Consider the following 15,546-nt stretch of genomic DNA (forward strand, 5'->3'; position numbering starts at 1 on the left):
TGTGCCACTAATATTAACAACAACCAAAAAAAATGCAAAAAATTCAGTGAATTTCTATGTGAGTAAATGACCATCCCTTTGCAGAAATTCAGGAAGCAGAAGAGAGTCCAAGTTTGTTGCATGAATTATTTGTTGCAAACCATTTACGACCTCTAGTCTACAGTATATTAATTATTCACACGACTTGTTCAGAATGAAAAAGGATGGAGCATGTGAGAAGTGACCCTGAATCCTCAGCAGTTTTACAAAAAGTGGGCTCTGCCCACAGTCACGAATTCTTCCAGATTACTGGGAGAATATTAAACACTTCCGTCTTATTATTTGAGACAAAATGCACTTTTAATGTAGGGGCTATTCTAATTACTCGAGTGTATTTCTTACGACACTGTTTTTGTTCACAACGGCTCAGATTCACAGCAATTATTTCAAAGTTGCCTAAATCTCCTTGTACATATACCCCAAGTGATGAAACAGGTTGGTGCTCTTAAGTTCTTTAGTGCATACCGTAGTTAATAAAACAAATCCAGTAGTATTATTCGAATGTATATATCCATACAAACAGTTCATTACCATCTTTTAGCTGAAAAGGCCTAGCGGTATGTTAGCAGGCAGAAATGCAGATCAGAGAAGCAGCAAAACCATCAAATGTTTCACATAAAGCTGACCACGCATACAGCAGTAAAGCCATCTATGGCACTTCTGATCCGTAGATCTCAAATGACTGTAATCTTATCCTGCAAGATCAATTAGTTGTCGATAAAAGTGTGGATTTGGACAGAAACATAACTTTTGAAAGGTTTAGGTAAAATTAATAAATTACACAGAACTATAACCTTGATCAAAAAATCAGACGTTCAAAAGAAGCTCAGAGTGTTCAAAAGTATAGGAAGAAAGCAAAAAGATGAGATTCAGCCTTAAAATATGTGGCTTAACGTAATTTGCAAAAATTAATCTAACACCTACATGCATTTCCGTTAGAGAACATAACCAATGCTAAGTGCCTTCAAATTCTCTCCCCCCACCTTTTTGGAAAGAAAAGCCCAAAACTTAAATCTAAAATGAAATTAGACATATTCTTTCCTAAACAGGCAGCTAAGGTTTAGACAGAAAAAGGCAGTCAAAGCTGTGAAATAAGGCATTCAAAAGTTGAAACATTAGTAAAACCAAGGTCACCTGAGAAGTGTTAATCCCATACACTGTTCAAGTGTCATTCCTAATGTTGCATACCCTTGTCATTTCTAAAACTATATATATAAATATATATAAATAAATACACATTTGTAGATATATGCATACACATAGTAATATAGAGCTGCCTATGTCCCTGGGTCTTAGGGCTAGCTTAGATCTAGCCTCAAATTTGCAAAAGGGCAGCCTTGAAGACTTAAGCCTGTGAGAGCAAGTAGGAAGAGAAACTTTGGCACGGAGTTTTGTATCTGAGGCATCTTCTAAAGAGGAGTATCATTATTATTTATATTTCTGCAGTGTGAGAAGGGGGGTGGGGGGGGGAGAATGTTTGTGGTTTTGTTTTTGCATAGAAGACTAAAAATAAGCCCTTAGAGACATTATAATCTGAATAGACAAAGGGTAAAATGCTACACAAACCACAGAGCAGTGAGATGTACAAACACGACTAGCATTTAAAAGTTTATGGTATAAGGTTTTTTTAATGGTACTACAAGAGAACTCATGTCTTTTTTTAAGAAAAATTATACTTCTTTTAAGCAATGCTAATGCTTAACATCAGGCCAAATTAATATGTGTTTGAATATAATGAGTATTCAGTCAATTGTATCATACAATAAAGCAGAGTCTCCTACACTATTATCACATTTGCCATTGTACTTTTACATAACATGTAAACACAAAGAGCTGGCTTAAAAGAAACATATTTTTCTCCTTTTATCTAAGCATATTTACCAAGATTATTGGTTTTTGACCAAATTAAAAATTATCATCATTATAATTCCTCTATTCCAGTGCCAAAAATGACATCATATGATGGGTAGCATGGCAGTGTGTCTTAAAATATTACTTTCTTTTTTTTTTCCTTTGTTCTATTTAGCATTCCTGAACAGAAGTCTGCCCCTGTAGGGTGCTGCTGTGTTTGAAAAGAAATGGTAATTCAAGAAGACTGGAAATGAGTAGATGATTCAGTGACGATATCTCCTCACCTCTTTTCCCCACATTACACAGTTAATATTCCTGAAAGGGGAAAAAAGATATCCTGTACTTAGAGATGTAACACTCCTGCCACAGTGGAAGTTTCCCCACAATCTCACAATGATACTGGAATTAGGCTAGATCTTTTTCTTAAACAAGGCTGTAATTAAATCCGGATGCCTCTAACATCCACTCCTTTTAAAATATACTTGGATACCGCCTATGATTACAAGCAGGTATCCAGTATTTCTCAAATTGTCACAAAGGGCACACAATAACACTGCGTCTTAATATATTTAATTTTATCACATCAGTTTGCTACTTTCAAACCACCTTGTGTTCTGAAAGGATTTCTATGGTTTGGCAGGGAGTCTTTACAAACTCAACACCTACAAATTGACCCATTGCTGAAAATACTCTCAGTGATTCAGAGGTCATTTCTTAATTTCTGGGGAGGATGAGAACAGAGAAGCAAATACACTTATGCTTTCAGAACAGGGATACTTCAATCATTGCTAGCAACTTAGGAATGACACATGTTTAACTTTTACGGTGCAGCATTGTTCTCATTGAAAAGATGATAACAATGTTCAAGCCATCTTAGCTTTGCAAAGCATAAAATAGTCTAATGGTTACCATGTGGCATAATACTCATTACGACAGTATTTGTTCACAGAGGAACAGTAAGATTTTCCAGAATCATTTAGGAAGTGAATTCTATTGATTCTGTTAAGTGTCAACCGTGTTTTTATACAAATTCATATTTATTCCTTTCTCACTCTTTCTTTTAAGGGTCCAGATAAGAGAAGGTCACACAACTGAGACCACCAGAATACAGGCGTTCATTCTGAGCTTCCTCTTTTTTTTTCTTTTATTTTTTTTTTCCCCCAAAGGCACTGTTACAAGAAATAAGTGTCTGTGGGCATGCAGAATGAGGACAACTCTTCAAGGGTGGCTGGACACACTGCATACATGCACATGGCCAGTGCAGCTGGGCATGGAACTTGATATGGTCACTGTACGTACGTGGCATGCTCTCCAGAGCTTTGGGAAAGGTTGTGGGTCCACTGTTCCAAAAAAATCATGCCAGAACCATGCCAGAAATTAAATGATCCAGATTAAGACCTGACTGCTGTACATTCATGAGTATCTCACACCCAAAGCAATTACTGCGTAGAATGTGACAGCAAAAATTATAGATGAACTCTGCACCCTCCCAATAAACCTTACAGTAGGAAGTTTTCAAGGAATTCTATTTTAGGCAAGGCCTGCCTGGTGAAGCCAAGAAAACAGTTTTAACATTTTCTAAATGTCCCTTTCTCTTTTCTAAGTTGCTGTTTCTCCTTGAGAGTTTCACAGTCCCAGGGACAGCTTCAGACTCTTTTCCTGCGCTATGTTTATTCAATACAGAGACAGTTGCAGCATTGTGTGACTTATCACAATGAGCCCACAAGACTTGCATGTTAAATATTGACTACCAAATAATCACAACAAGCCATTCACCAGGAAAAGAGTGAAACAAGTGGAAAAAAAAGTCAAAAAAAACAACTGATAAGCTGTGTGAAAGCATTATCTCATCTCAGAGGACCATCCATAAATAGAAAACTGAATTCATCACTTGTTCCCTGAATTAGTGGCTCATCTCCAAGAGATAAATTAATCAAATTATTCTAGAAAGAAAATAAGAGACTCATTTCAAAATTCAGACAGAGGTTCAAGAGATTGTTAGTTATGGATTTTTCATCTTTACCTGGTTTCACAGTAATTTCCTGAGTTAAAACTCACCGAAGACAAAGGAAAGACTTTCTCTTATTAAATAAAAGTAGCCTTGAGACATATTGTAAACACATAATATCTAATCTTGTGGCCAGTTAGCTTCTCATTTCCCTTCTATCTTTGTACATCACTGACGCTAATGGTGTTTGAGTGGCATTAAAAAGGTGCTCAGTGAAATGAGGCTGAGGCTTGGAAGACCATTGTTGTGCTGGTGCTGGGGGCTCGCTGTTAAACCAGGCACCTAAAGCTGAAAGGAAGACACGCATTTGCTGATTAGGCCCCAAATCCATTTAAAGACTCACTAGTGCTATGACATCCATAGGAAATTGAAAAGCTTTTGTATATAGACAAAAAGCAATAATAATAATAATAAAAGCTCCATTTTTACTCTTTCATCAGAATGTAGCTAACCGTAACTTCAAGTTTACTTGAGCTCAAAATAAAAACATCTTAAACTGTCCCTTTGTCCAGGAACAATGCCATTCCCCGCTAGTTATGTTCAATCTTCTCATTTCACTGTGGTGGGGTCTGCCTTTAGCAGAGCACTACTCCTGCATACAGCCAGATCATAGTGGAGAAACTGTTTTACAGAAAAATGTAGTTTGTCAGGGAGCTTCATTTTCTAACCAGTCACTTCGCTGGAGGTTAGGAAACTATAGAATACAGTCGAGAGAGAGAAGGAAACTAGCATTATCCTGAACAGAAATATCACTTTATAGTTATGCCATGTTTCTGACGATGGCATATTTCCACGAACGCAAGGCATTCAGACAAAAACAAAAGAAAGTAACCGATTCTCTTCAAGTTGCTGTTCGTGTAAAGTCATTGATGTGACTGGAGATATAAAAATGTAAAACTCCACACCATTGTAGGAGAATTGGTCTGGAAGCTGGCAAACTGAAGGAAACCCTGAATGTTTGGTGCATGTTTTACAGAAATGTACAGTGCCAAAAAAGAAGTGTGATTGTGTCGGGTATATGATTTGTAGTCACAGAAGTACAAGCTTTGCCAGAAGTCTTAGAGGGAATTCACTCTGAAGGTTAAAAAAAAATTTGTATAAAATGTATAAAATACCAGTGTCCAAAGCAAGACTCACTAACATTGAACTGTTTTACAGCCTCCTCCCCAAATTTTGTTCTTCCAAATGCATATGTACGTGCAGTTCCCCTCCATATACTATGTGAAGCCAGCCAAACGGGGGACAAAAGATGGACTTCTTCCTTTCCTTTCCTTTTCTTTCCTCTATGTGTTGATCTTTTGAATAAACTGTCATTTTCTCCAGCAGAGCACACCATCCACGTTGCCCCAAAGGAAGACACGGCGTACATCCCCGTTTCACGTATACTTGCTAAGTTTCTTAATGCAGATTGAGCAGGGCAGCTGGCAGTGTGAGATTCTCTAATCCATCCACCTTAGCTGGTGGCTGTGTTTCTCTTCCTGAGCATTAGACTGACTTATTTTGGTCTGTCAAAAAAAAAAGCTTAGTAATGTACAGCATGTGTGTTGAGTCACAACATAGAGAAGCTCTGTGTGCTACTGATGGTTATCCAGTGCCCTGCTCCTGTCGGTGCCTTTGAAAATCTTTTCCAATGAATTTCCTCTTAAGTAATCATTCTGCCAAATATCAGTTGTCTAGAAGAGCTTGGTTTTTAACAAAAGGTCAAACAAAATTGCAATGAAAACCCTAGGGATACTTGCAAAAGGTCACTTAAGACAAAGGGGATTCCCAGCTGTAGTACAGGTTTCACCATAGCGTATATATTCTGTGGGCTACCTTTTCAGAGAAAAACTTTAATTCATAGTCAAAATTAATGCTTACAATTTTCTGTGCACAATCGTTCGTACACCCAGTAAATGAAACAGTCACATCCAACTATGTGATTTGCAGATTGTTACTCAGGCCTCCAAATAAAACACTCTATTCCACAACTGTATTACTTATGATGGCAAATAAAGCTGCAACGTGATGATACTTACAGAACTGTAGTGGCCTGTTTATATGAAGCTTTTTAAGACCTCTCCTCAAGAAGTGTATTTTCAGTTCTATGCTTGTTGAGCTGGATGAGCATTTCACAGTCAATAATTTATTTGATTAATTTAGGACCATCATTGGTTTACAAAATTTCTTTGTGCTGACTTCTTTGGCCACTTTGTTTATTATTTGAAGTTACGGAACAGATGGTTTGTTCACATATATTTCTGCCTAATGATTGCTCATAAACTCTCTGTCCTGGATAGTGCTTTGAATATTTGCTATGCAGGCTCTGTGACTGGATTTTTAACTCATACAGTGCATGGACTGGATTCCCAACTCACTCGTTTATTGTGTAAGCTAACTAAATATTTTCCCAAACCACAGAATATCTTCAAGATAGTGAGGGTGAAAGTGTCTGGTTTAAAACAAAGCTTCTTAAAGGTAGGTGCAGCTTTTGATTTCTGAATAGTCTAACTGAAGCTATGAAAATCCAGACATTTATGTACAGATAGTTACAGATATAGAAACCTGTATGCAAAGGGACTGATAAAACCGTCTACCACGCAGAATGAGACTCAACAAAACATTTAGAAAAAGCAAGTAAATGGAATAAAAGATGTCCGTGAAGTAAGCAAAAACTGACAAAAATTTTACTATTATTGCCAGGAGAGGGTCAGAGCTGGTCCAACAGGATGCCATGCTTTAACTGGAACACTGACAGCTCTCCTACATGATGATGAGCTCTTCAAATGAAGAAACCAGCTAAGAATTTGGGCAAAGTGGCTGTTGTTGCATCATATACAAAATTGTTGTAAAAAAACCTAGCAAGCATGATTCCTCAATAAGTCCATATAAGAACAAACAACAGTGATCCAATCAAGCTTACATTTTACTACTAATGATGTGTTTATAGATATTTACCTCTGCAGCAGTTTCAGAGACTGTATCTTGAATTGCTATTAATGCCTTTCTTCACTGATTAATAAAGAGTGAAGCTATTGAGATGTACGGTTTCCACTCATCTTTACACCAGTGTAACATTGCCATCTACAGGACTTACAGCACAGAAGCTCTCCATTACTCAAAGACTAATTTTACAATCCAGGAAAAGAAACCACTGAAGTTGAAAGTGTAAGTGTCCAAAATTCACCCTGTTTGATCAGTCTGAAAAACTGCTATTTTACAAATTATCCAGTAATAGTATAGCTCACCAACAAAAGCAGTATATTAAGCTGCTGTCTAGCAAGTTATAAAGCTGGGGGATTTCCTTTAATCTAGTTGAATTATAGAATCATAGAATGGTTTGGGTTGGAAGGGACCTTAAAGATTATCTAGTTCCAACACCTATTATGCATTAGGACAAAAAGAAACAATTAAGTGCAAGGGGCTTCTGATTTAGTTGCTCATCAGAAATGGACATAAGTTGTTTTCATACTGTCATACAAAAATTTTATAATTTTCTATTCTACAGAGAATTCAGAGAAGTCTTTCTCAGCATCTATCTGTCTTCTCAGCTTTGAAAAAGGATTTATGCAACACAAATTGTTATTCACCACACTAGACTATGGATATCCCTTCACAAGTACTAAATATACTGTCCAGAGAGCCAAAAATGCACATATGAAAGTGCTTAATTTTAGGCAGCTGCTTAATTTTAACCCCGCTGTTTAATCTCTCCCTAAAGACATAATATTTGTGATTTTCACAATGGCATCGATTCATTTAGAGATCTTAGTCTTCTAGAATTAACTCTGAAGCTGTTTTCACAACTTTTAGCATTCTTCTAATGAAAGAAAATGTTCTCAGGGCTCAAATGCTGTGTTAGCTGACCAAGCACCCCAAGAAACACCACAAATAGGGGTGATATGTTATTGAGGGGCACTGAATTAGGGCTGCTTCACTGAAATCTCTTTTAGTGTGACAAGGAAGAAAAACAGAATTAAACAGTGATCAATAAGTACCGGGGAAAAGCTGGAGAGGTCATAGGAGGCAACTTGAATGAAATAATCTGATTGAAAGTGTGATCTTTGATGTCAGAAAAAGTGGTTATTGACTTTAATTCAAGGAAGACAGAATGCTGCAAGACATTTTCATTTTTGAGAATCGAAGAAAAAAGTAAATCAGAGGGGAAAAGAATCAGCAGCAATAAACCAGACAAGAGATCTCAAATTTGAAATGGATACTTTCTATGTATGCAGAAGAGTCATAAACTTGAATGTTAGTGCACTAAGATGGCTCTCTAGTTGTTGGGAACCATTAGATGGATTTTGCCTCCTTAATTTATAGCTAGGAAAAAACCCCACAGCCAGTTGCAAAAAGAAAAATAAAAAAATCACATTGAACCAAGCTGAACATATTTTCATTTTTCAGTTCAGTGGCCAAACTAGAAAATCAATTATGTTCACAACTCTATCTAGACATTCTGAGTCCACAAGACACATTTCTGGAGCAGAATGGGGAAGAAGGAGTAATTTTGCTACATGCAGAGGCACTTTCTGGTTTCAGGTTTCTCTTCTGGCAGCTTCACACTCATCTAGTTGAGACAAACAGATCACAAAAAAGCTGATTTATTTGTATTTCCAAAACTGGCAGTCTCCCACACTTAAGGATAGTAATAAGGCTGTTAGCAGGGGGTTGTCAGCATTAAGATATTAAGACCATTAAGAGGCTTTCCAGATTGAGCTGATGTCGGTTAATACTTGAAGCCAGCAGCTGAGCTGTGAACAGAGAACATCTGTAACAATGCTGAAGATGTTGAGGAGGGCACAAATTTAAATGTTAACCTGCCACTTAGTTTGCCCCATCTGACTCTGCATTGTTGCAAGCAGCTGATAATAACACTACAGGTTTCAGAGAACGATGCAGAAGAAACTCTTATCTCTGTTATGGCCAAGAATTGACAGACATGTTTGGAGAATACCCCTTTGCAGTGTGGAGTCCGGGGATGAGATTTGTCACTACAGCAGCTTTGACCAGGATACTGTCAGTAAACACCTTACGACTGACACAAAAAGATGCAAGTGGCTATCTAGGGATGATTCTTTAGATAACCATGGTAGTAGCCTAGGTCATGATATCTAGGGTATATGGTGGTGGCAGTGTTCTTCTCCCTTGGGGAAGCTCTGCTGTTACTAAATTAGTAGTAGAAAAATAATAACAAGTGTGTGTCTTGAGAAAGCTCATTAAGTCTTTTCAGGACCATTTTATTGCCCTGAGCAAAAACTCAAGCCCTTATTACCAGGAATGTTGATAGAAAACAAATTTTAGTTTCAGGTTTGTGTTGATTATAATATTTACAATTTACATGCTGCTTAAGAATCACCAGTTGCCTAAAAATTATTTGTGAATGAACTTAGATCTCAGAGTATGTTTCTTGCAGATGATACATCTCAGAATTTTGAAATTATTTGCAGAAGAAAAACAATTTTAACATTATTAAATTTGCCATTGTATGGCATTGTTTCATTTTTGCAACACTTTTCCTTATGCTATAGAAGCAGTAATTATATATTAAAGGGGGGCTAAAAGCCTCTAGGCTACAGTTTTCACTGTTGTAAGCACTTAAAAATACAAACTCAGAGACAGCTGCTTCCTCTGCCTCCTCAAAATCACCCACATGGTAGAGATAATTCTCATTGTGCCCTTATGTGGGATGGACATTCAAGCTCAACGGATGCTCAGAGGAACACGCTCAACATCACACCGGTGCCTACAGCAATGCCCAGGAGAGTGTCCAGCAGTCTACCCTCACACCTTCCCCAAACTACCTTCCTTCCCTCTTTTGCGATCTTTAGAAATGTTTCCGATTTTAACTTTTAAAATGCTACTGAAAGACCAGACATTTACACATTCTAGATGCCAAAATGCTTTACAGAAGTTAAGGCAGTTATAAAGTCAAGAGACATAATACAGTGGCGGGGGAAATTCAGAGCTATTAAAAAAAAGGGAACAAAGTTATTTACACCTCTGACTCCCTAAGGAAGTTCATAAGGTGGAAAGATGGCCACAGGTCACGGCCAGCGATGGGCACCAGGACGGTGAGGGGTCCCACAGGAGTGGCAGGTCTGTGAGGTTAGGAAGGGGTTGCTGACATCAGCCTGGAAAAATAGCTGAGGGAGAGAGGTTAGAAGCAACATTTAGAGGGTTAGGCAGGAGCACAATGCACACATCCGTTGCATATTTTAGAATGACATACACCAGGAAGGCAGGGCACGTACAGCACCAGCTCGGTAGATCTCTTGAAAAATGAGGCTGATCCTTGCGCGCATCGCTTACTGTGCCGTGGCGGGTACTGCTGGCCGCCCAGCCACCTTTCCTCACCCCCTGCCATCTCCAGCCCCCTGCCAGCGTCCAGCACCTCAGCCAACACCAAAGGTGACTCCTGCCTCCCGCTGCTCCTGTTGGTTTGGTGCGTTGGGTTTATTTTACACGGTCTTTCTGATGCGCAACATCCTAAGCGCTAGGTACACGCTACCAGCTCAATCCAGCATGTAAAGGGGTGCAACTTTTTACCCAAATCTGGCCTCTCTGACTATTACTTTATCACCTACCAAGCGGATGTACTAAGCTCCTCATTAAAAGTATCTGTCCTATAGAGGTTGACTGCCATGATTTAGTATAGACTGGATCTTGTAAAGTGCACGGAGCTCACGCAGTTCCAGTGAATTAGAGGCAGTGAGATGTCCTTGCCAATCTATTGCTGCCTCTGCCCTGATCCCAATTCAATTGCTTGTAAGTCACAACAGGGAAGCGGAATAACGATGCTCTGACCACTGTAACCTTGGGGACTTAGGCTGGAATATGGTAAAATTACAGTAGTCAAGTCTGTGATAAATGCCTATTCTTGAATAGGCAATGAATAACTCTGGATTACAATTGTAAAATATATGATATTTTACAATTTATATTTTACATAAAATATGAACTTCTACTGGGCCTTTGGGAAAAACTTGCAAAAGCTTGGTTAGCATTCACACTGCTAATCCCAGAGATGGATTGGACACCATTAAGTAGAACAAAAATGTTACTGAATAAATAGTTAAGGCTAATGGCTTTCTATGCCAGAGAGGAAATAAATTATCCAACATGAGATGTTATATTAGCCATATCACAGAATTGTTAAATAAAATAAGGGACTCAAAAAACTGGTCTAGGAAAATGATGTAGTATCTAACTGCATTCTCGAAAAAGAGAGAGAGACTAATTAAAGAGAGAAAAAAAATATTTAAAACATGATTGCTCTTACTGGGATCAAAGACACCCTCAGATGACGAACAAAAGGGCAGTCCTAAACAGAAACCCTAGGGAGCCTAAAAGCAGTGAGCCAAGGAAACCTTTACTTTAGTGCCTGTGGGGAGCAGAACCTGCTCTGTAACAGATGGTCCCTGTCTGCCTTCTGACATCTTTAGCAGTATTAATCTGAGGCGCGTTTGTGCTCAACTTTCCTTTATTCTCTGTCTGAGGACCACAACATGACCACATGTAAACAGCTTCCACTGGAATAAAGGTTCATCCACACAGATGTCCAGGTACACTTTTGTTACCAGCACTTGAGAACCTATCCTGGCATCGTTAAAACATTTGATTTACACCCATTCAGAGACATTACAGTTTGATAAAAATAATGACAACTAATTCTCATGCAGGCTGTTTGGATATTCACTGCTACTACATGGTCCTGCCTTATCATGAATGAACAAGACTAAGTCCTATCACAGAATAAACCACCAGCAGCAGATGGGACAGTGGAGCATGTATGACTACAGGTAGAAGGAAGAGGCTACAGCAAGACCCCATGTACTACACTCTAAAAGAATGCTCGCTCTTTGTTTTGGAAGGCTTATCCATTTTTCTGTGATACCAATACATTGCACAGCTGTGCAGTTCTCTGTCTAATCAATGTCAGTTCTCTACAAATGTTAGTCCCCTCAGCAGCCTTTGAGGTGGGCAATTTCACAATTTTAGGTGTAGGAAGTGTGATTGCAGAGACAAAAAAAGAGCCATCGTTTCTCTGTGCCAGACAAGAAGAGCTATACTCAGCCTCAGGCAGGTCTTGCAAGGAAAATTTCCAGAGTTCTCACTCTAATCCATCTCCTTCACAACACAGCAGCATCTACATTTACAGACCTAATAGTCTGAGTGACTTGTCTGGGTACCTGGAACTGCGATTTGAACTCGCCCTGTGGAACAAACAGCCCTGAGTCACTATACCAGTTGTCAGACCCCACCTGTATTCCCTTGCTCTGCTGCAAATTGCAATCAATTAGAAATTATTCTGAGGTTGTATTTTATAGTTACGATTTCCTGGCCTGCGTCTGAGCTAGTTAAGATGAATTTTGTCTAACTAGCTCCTACCTCCCTCCTGCTTCGAGAGAGATTCAAATCTGTGGCTCATGAAAGCTCTTAATCCTGTGTTACAGCTAACTTATACTCAACAACAGCTACACATACCATATATCTCAATTAAAGATTCTCATATTTTAATCTCTAAAAACTAACGGCTAATACTCTTTTCGAATAAAAGAGACAATGTAAAACTGAGCTCTTAGGGGGCCTCATTAATCCCTGCTGTAACTAGACACAACACGTTATATCAGGAAATGCACCTGACCTCCCCTGACGTTATTCGGTACCAAAGTGAGTGTGAAGGATCAGCCTTGTTGTGCCAGCCATTTACGTGACACTGCGAAAAGCCCTTCAATTTCCATATGTCCTCATCTCAATACAGGGACAATGTCAAGGGCTAAATTTCCAATATGCCAGTGCTCTAAGTTGACCAGCTCTATAATACGATGTGCATGAAGGTCAGAAGCAGCTGTCACCTCGGATGTGTATTATGCACAGAGTTATTTTCTTAGCCGAGAAGTTCACTTGAGTACGTTACTAAACTGAGAGAAATAACATGAGAGAATGGGAAGATGCCATGTAAAAAATGAGACAATCAGGCCAGAAACACCAGTTCATTTTGACTGCATTGGCATGCTTGATCCAACTTCTAAAACAGCCTTAACAGAGAAGCATTTTTCCTGTTTGAATTGCATTAAGAAGTGGAATTAGCTTTATAAATATAAATCAGTTAAGTATAATGCAATATTTATGCCATGGTATCTGATTTTTTCCCCTTTAGGATTCCATTTAAAAGGGAAATAACAGGGAAACTTAGCACTCTCAGAAAGAGAGTGGGTTTACAATTTATGCTAATTAATTTTCATATTGACACAAACCTAAACCCTGCATTTTATTTGATTGCAGCAAGGAAAAAAAAAAAAAGGCAGATTAAACCAAATAGATGTTTTTCTGCAACAGATAATGCTGTAAGGAAAATCTCTATTTTTTACCAAACATGTTAATTCTCATTCAGTCATTTTTCTACTGCCCAGCATGCAGGCCACTGTGCCCAAACCCATACTTACTCCCTAACCCAGTTCCCCAGACACAAAGGCAAAGGTATTAGCAACAAAAATAGTTCACTTTATTTGAAGCCATGAAAGGCTCCAATCAAGATCAAGAAGCCATTATTCTAGGCACTATATAAAAAGAGCAATAGCCCATCCCTGACCTGAAAAGAGGTTCAAAATTTTCCATTAAATCAAATAACATAATTCAAAGTTGGAAGAAAAAAAATCTATTGCTAGCAAAGATAGAAAAAACCCCCAACATCATTCTGTTAATAAAAAGGCTACTTGGAATTTGCAAAAAAACCTACCAGTTGGCTAATTCCATATATATTCATTGAAGAGTCTGTGCCAAACTCATCACTGTTCTAACTTGCTGGGCTTCACTGGTGCTACATCAAAAAGAAAACCAGGTCCACTGAGGTCTGTTTTCTATTAGAATTATTCATCAAGGATCTGCAAGCCTGACCTGAAATTTTCTTCCAACTTCAGCTGAATCAAATTCTTTCTGGTGTTCAAACAGATTCATTTTTCTTTTCCCATTTCCCACATGTATGCCCCGTCTCATTTAGGCAGCAGTGAAAGGTTCTATACTGCTAAAAGTGATATGCGGTATTATGTCTTTATTTTAGGGAGGCAGAAAAAAGCTGAGGAGCAGTAGCTCCACTTCACTGACCAACTCAGGCTCTGTCAGCTTTGTCCCTTTCCTCAAAATATTTACTCTTCTTTGCTATACTTTAACTATTTGGTCAGGTTTTTTGTATGGTTAATAGAATTTGCCCATCATATTGATTAGCTTACTTAGTTCAGCCGGATTCACAGTGTAAATAAGACTTCTTTGCAATTTAAAAATCCCTTTGCTCCAATGACTCCATTTTGGTTCCCCCGCCCCCTAATTTTAATAGAAGCAGCAGCACTAATTACCTGCCCTTATGTCAATGTGTCCTCAGCAGCATCCTCCAGTATTGAATTGCTGGTTTCCTTATTCTTATTGTCATTAGCACTGAAGTAATCTTATAAGGAAAATTTTATTCAGCCAGTTTGAGTTTCTTACTTCTGCAACAGAAGAAGAATAATTTCTTAGTTAGAATCAGGATGTTGTCTATCCCTAATGACACAGCAACATGATTAGAAATGGAGATATTTTCCAATTCCAATCCACATTAATTTTAATCCACATCTCACTGAAGTAAATGCAGGCTTGTCCTGAGATGCATGTTGTGCCTATTCACAAAAAAAAAAAAGTAAATTCTTTATCTCAGGTTTGCAGCTTTCTCAAACATCATAAAATCCTAATTCAATTTTCCTTATTTTAATGGGTTTTCCCAGTACAGTTTTCAGGCAGACATGGAAGCTAGATTTATTGATGTCTGGCAATAGTGTGATGCTATAGTCCTCAACTAAACATGCTGTGTCTGAACTATACTGTGCAAAGATATCTACAATATTAGCAAACAGGAGAGGGGTATAGTTTAAAGTATGATAGCAAATCCCTCAGCTTAAAGTCTATCATCTCCTACATCTCATCTCAGCATAAGAATAAATGATTTTTTAAAAAATTTACCAGAATAGCTGTTTAAGAATTTTATTTGATTGAGATAGAAAGCAACTCTACTCCATTGCCTTTCTATTTTAAATATTTGCTTTAGTCACTGTGTCGCCTTACATCTTCCCCATTAGTTAAGTCATCTTGAATATTTACAGATAGTTGACTTTGCTAATTCTTATACAATCTTATTTTTAAAATAGCTGCCAAATGACTTGGGATGGGAATGCTATGAAATATATTTAGCACCAATTTCTTACTGAGGAGGACAATTTTAGAAAGTTTAGTCGAAAAGGGAAAGACTAAGCCTTCCTCCAGGGAAGGGTGAGACACTGAAGAAGGTGACACAAAAGATAGAGACCTGTAAGGAGGTGAGAGGCAAGGTAATTGTACTTATTGGAGGATGAGGATGACAAATTCAGGTGGCATAAAGCAACACAGGAATTCTGTTTTCTCCTGTATAAAACATTGCTGGGGACAATAAACTCAGGAAGAGGTACTGCAGAGGCATTAATCGGGAAAGACAGCCTAAATGGCCAAATTGAAGGACAGTGGAGCTTTTGGGGGGAACTGAAACCTAATCTAAACCCAGGCAGATGTGTGCTACAGGTTGCCAAGAGCCGGCGAGCGCAGCAGTTCGCTCAGCTTAGGCTGGGCTTGTGTGGCTCAGCGAAACCAGACTTTCTTCTAGC

This window comes from Haliaeetus leucocephalus, unplaced genomic scaffold, assembly GCF_000737465.1.
Source record: "Haliaeetus leucocephalus isolate CR32 unplaced genomic scaffold, Haliaeetus_leucocephalus-4.0 Scaffold362, whole genome shotgun sequence".
Lineage (NCBI taxonomy): Eukaryota > Metazoa > Chordata > Aves > Accipitriformes > Accipitridae > Haliaeetus > Haliaeetus leucocephalus.